General features: G+C 44.0%; 1 protein-coding gene across 1 annotated transcript in view; it reads right to left on the reverse strand.

Annotated features, from left to right (window-relative positions):
* Positions 1-5,033, reverse strand: part of Tmem63c (transmembrane protein 63C) — a 76,573-nt gene that overhangs the window by 46,022 nt on the left and 25,518 nt on the right. The window contains exon 2 of the mRNA XM_013014500.1: positions 1,509-1,644. The gene's annotated coding sequence lies outside the window, so the exon portion shown is untranslated. The remainder of the gene's footprint in view (positions 1-1,508; positions 1,645-5,033) is intronic.

Genomic DNA, 5,033 nt, shown 5'->3' on the forward strand with positions numbered 1-5,033 from the left:
TCAAACTTTCAGCTATGGGTCTGCAAGTGGCCACTCTCCTGTGCCTCAGGAACTCAGTTCACCAAGTGAGGGATTCCTTGTTATGGGCATGACAATATATATATATGTGTGTGTGTGTATATATATATATATAATATTATATATAGATATGTTTCTCCAGTTTCTGCCTTCAAAGCCCTTAAAAGACACAAGACCCTTGTGGCACAGTCATTAAGCCATGGGGAGACATGGATGATGGTAGAGCAGAGGAGTGATACAACTACGCTTTGCTTTAGGAAAGTAAGGCGAAGCAGGAGTCCATGAATTTTACTGATAAAAGACGCTGAGGTACACAGAGATGGTGACAGCTGAGGCATAAGCCACTGAACTGCAGAGCTGGAGCGTTACACGCTACTCCACACTGCTGCTTGTGGCCATCTAGATGGGAGGAAGTGGATCTGGCACAGGGCTGAGCAGGGAAGATGGCGGAAGACAGCAGTAGAGTACTTCCTGGGGTCAAGACTGCTTGCCCTGAGGTTTCTTTCAAGAAAGGGCCAGGGGACATGTCTTCTTAAATTGAAGACAGGAAAATCAAAGCACCTTGCCTGCACGTGTGCATACACACACACACACACACACACACACACACACACAAACTGTATCAAAGATTTCTTTTGCCCATGAGGATAGCTTCTTTTAGATACTCAGAGAGAAATCATACCACAGCTAGAATTTCTTCTGAGAAGCCTCCCGGATATTTAATCCTTTCTGAAAGATTTCTTCATTAACATACTCCTTTACTTAAAGGAGGGAAGAAAGCCTCACATAGTGGCTAACATGGCCTATGCGGTGCTAGAGGTGGCCCAGGGAGGTGGGAAGCAAAAAAGCTGGTGGCAAAGGCTGAGATGAGGCTGCGAAAAGAGGCAGCGCTGAACCTGACAAGGGCCATCCGAAGCCAAAGGCTTCCTGTGCTCTCCGACAAGATTACACCTGATTCCTCAGAGCTGTTCCACACAACATTTGGAACTACACTTCTGATGTAAGATGTAAGTACTGTCTGAGAAATAAAGAGGGATTGTCGTTGGATTATGTCACTAAGATCTTTCCAGCTTTGGCAGTTTCTGAAGATACCATCTGTCCTAATCCTTTCCTGAAGGGGAAAAAAAGAACTCCCAGGCATTGTGGAGCTCTCATTAGAGCAGTGAACGTCGGGTTCTGGTCCTGCCGCATGCCAGGGCGAGCCAGGCAAGAACCACACAGGGGACCTGCTGAGGGCTCAACCTAGGCTGTGGCAGATGGGTGGGTGGCATGCGAACCAAAGCCCAAGGGTTTCTCACCCGTTTGAAGGTCTCAGGAGCAGAGTCACCTGGAACGATGTCCCTGCAGATGGCCCTGACTTTTCTCTCCCAAAAAGCTGTGGGCTGAGAAGGGATTAGAGAGGACTGGAGAGGCACAGGCCCTAGGGCAGGCAGGGGGATGTGCAGGTGCTAGGCTTGGGTGACAGGTGGGATGATGGCAGAGACACCTACCTAGAGCAGCAGGTGGGGGTGGAGGCTCAGGATGATGAGCTGTTCCTAGGCCCACTCTTGACGGATCCCCAGGGATTCCAAGGGACTCAGCAGTACCTCGCTGACTTCTGACCACAAGAGTGGCTCCTCCAAGTCTCTGTAGAACAGGGACAATGGGACAGTCTCAGGGCAGGCAGGCACAGATCCCAATTCTCCCTGGCTTCTGAACAGCTCCTCCCCAAACTCAAGCAGTCTAGACTCCTCCCAAGCCCAGCATTCTGTCAGCATCTTTCCATAAGAGCCTGTTAGGGAGCTCAATGAGGAGGTAGAAAGATCTGGGTCCAAGACAGGCTGAAACACAAGACCCTATCCCAAAAAATTACCTGACATATGTAAAGGTAACCCACTGTAAATCACCTCTAAAACAATAGATTAGGAAAAATAATTAACTAAGGCAAAAAAGGCTGAAGTGAATATGGTTCAAATGATAAAGCTCTTTCCTAACAAGTACAAGATCATGAGTTAAAACCCAAGTACCACCAAGAACAGATTTTAAACATGTAAACTAGTTTGCACTCCTTTAGCAATAAGGAAGATGTCCCTTTCTCTCCATCTTCCACAAGACCATGAATTATCAAATTCTTAAACGTGGCCAATATTAGAGCTGAAAAATAATAACTTGTCTCAGTTTGTAATTGTCAGTAGGACAAACCTGTCTTTGTGGTTTGTGATCCTTTGGCTTTGCATTTAATTTTCTGTGAACAGTCTATGTCCTTTCTTTAAAAAAAAAAGCTTTTGCTAAATTAATGCAATTAATATTTTTGTCACAGATATTATAAAATTTCCACTTGTCTCTTCCTGACCTTATTTATGGCATCTTTTGTTTATAAAAATTTCACATCTTCCTGTAATCAAAAGTATTTCTTCTCCCTAATGACTTCTGGGTATTTGGAATTTCCCAGATGGGTACTGGTGGTTCATGCCTGTAATCCTAGTTACTCAGGAGGCTAAAATCTGAGGGACTGGGGCTTGAAGCCAATTGAAACAGCAAATTCCATTACACTCCATCTCCAAAATAATCAGCAGGAAGGCATGGCTCAAATGGTAGGGGCACCAGCTGAACAAGCAAGCCAAATGAGGCAAGATCCTGAGTTCAAATTCTGGTTCAAGCACAACAAAACGAAACTTTCCCGAAGATCATCGAAATTCTGTGCCCACATTTCTCACTAGTATTGATAGAGTTTTATTCTTTCATGATGCATCTAGAACTTACATTGATGCAAGGATGGTGGTAGGACCCAGCTTTGTTGTTTTCCTCAAAAGCCAAGCAAAAAAGGGCCTTACAGTGTTTTTTGAGTAGTCTATTTCCTGTGCTCCCTGTCCGATTCCAAATTCTAACTGAACTGTAAGATGGGTCTAGAGGGAGAGCATAAACTCAGGATCAAGTGCATGGCTCAACATGCAGCTCTGCTGGATCTAGCATAAGTGACCTAACTTTCCTTGTCTACAAATGGTGTTGTTTATAGTACCATCTACAAAGCTATGGAAAGGATTAAATGAGTTATTACAGATAAAGGACACAGAAAACTATCCAGAAGAGGCTCACCTAAGATGCAGACACAACTGAGCAGTGGCCATTACGATTTAACCATGTCCCCTGCAGTGAGGAAACCTCAGTTCCCGTGTTGAAAACAGTTCCCATGCATCAATGTTGTGAGGTAGGCAATTTAAGAATTAATTAGATCAGGACTGGGAAGGCAGCTCAGTGGTAGAGCGCTTGCCTTGCATGCGTGAGGTCCTGGGTTTGATTCCTCAGCAGCACATAAGCAAAAAAGAAAAAAGCCGGAAGTAGCGCTGTAGTTCAAGTGGTAGAGCACTAGCCTTGAGCTGAAGAGCTGAAGGACAGTGCCCAGGCCCAGAGTTCAGGCCCCATGACTGGACCCAAAATAAAAAGAATTAATTAGATCACAAGGGCTCTGTCCTCGTGAATGGATTAATGTCAATAGCATGGGAGTGGATTAGTGACCTCCAGAATGTTAGGAAGTGAACCCCCCCTTCCCTCTTTCATCCTGGCATTTTGTCACCATGAGGTGCCTTCATCAATCATGGATTTCTCAGCCTTCAGAACTAAGAGCTAAAGACATATCTGTTCATTATAAATCACTAGACTCAGGTATTGCCACAGCAACACAAAATGGACAAAGACAGTAACCACATATGGCCAAGAGTGACTGTATTTCTAACAGAAACTGCCACAATAGATGAAAGATATTCTGTAATGATCAAGTGTATATATACCAGGAAGATACAGCAACTCTAAATATACATGCACCAAACAGCAGAGCACCCAAATATATGAGGTAAACATGGACAGAATGGAAAAGAAAAATACACCTTTCAACGCTTTCAACAATGATTAGAACAACCAGACAAATCAACAAGGAGACAGGACCTGACCCCACACACTTGGACCCAAGATGCTTATACAGAATGCTCAGCTGCAGACACACTTCCCAACAATCTCCAGCACAGATTGCTATAGGATTCAGGTACAGCATCTCTATCTGAATGTGTGATTCAGGTACAACATCTGCACCTGAATGTGGGTGGGACATGTGTGTGTTGGTGATCTCCTCTCCCTCCCTCCTTCCCTTCTTCACTCTGTTTCCTCCCACCCCACCCCAACCATGCCCCCTTCCTCTTTTGCTAATACCAAGTTTTAACTCAGAGCCTCAAGCTCTCAGTCTGGATTGCTTGCTCACTCACAGCTGGCACTCTACCATTTGAGCCACAACTCCAGTCTAGCTTTTGCTGGTTATTTTGGAGATGATGTCTAATGGACTTTTTTGCCTGTGCTGGCTTTTAACCATAATCCTGTGGATCTCAGCCTCCTAAAGAGCTTGGATTACAGGGTGAGCCACCAGTGCCTGGATAGTGGTTATTCTCAAATCACTGCAGAGGTCTGTGAAACCATTCCTATGTTTAACAAATATCTCTATGTGTCAAGAACACAGAGAGCCAAAGTTAACAGCAATGATTTAAGAGCTGCTTCTACCACCTCTGGTTAGATTTAGAGCTATTTTTAACATGTACTGATACCAGAAACACTTTCTTCTATTATATTTTAAAGGAGGATGAAGTTTATGGGTAGAAATGCCATATATATTTTCATTTCTAGTATTAATTACTATTACTAGTCATCTCTATCTTATTTTGTTTCTACTATGTTTTTCAGTTGACAATCTTACTCTTTTTTTTTTTTCTCCAAGTAGCAAATCTTATTCTTACCAAATTTGTATGAAGATTTTCTTTTCTCTTGCCTGGGGATTGACCCAGAGCCTGGACATTCTTAAACTTACTCAATACCACTCAGGAATACTTCTTTTTTCTTTGTGCCAGTCCTAGGGTTTGAACTCAGGGCCTGGGCACTGTCCCTGAGCTTCTTTTGCTCAAGGCTAGCCCTCTACCACTTGAGCCACAGTGCCACTTCCAGCTTTTTTTTTTCTGCTTATGTGGTGCTGAGGAATCGAACCCAGGGCCTCATGC

This window comes from Dipodomys ordii, unplaced genomic scaffold, assembly GCF_000151885.1.
Source record: "Dipodomys ordii isolate 6190 unplaced genomic scaffold, Dord_2.0 Scaffold2, whole genome shotgun sequence".
Lineage (NCBI taxonomy): Eukaryota > Metazoa > Chordata > Mammalia > Rodentia > Heteromyidae > Dipodomys > Dipodomys ordii.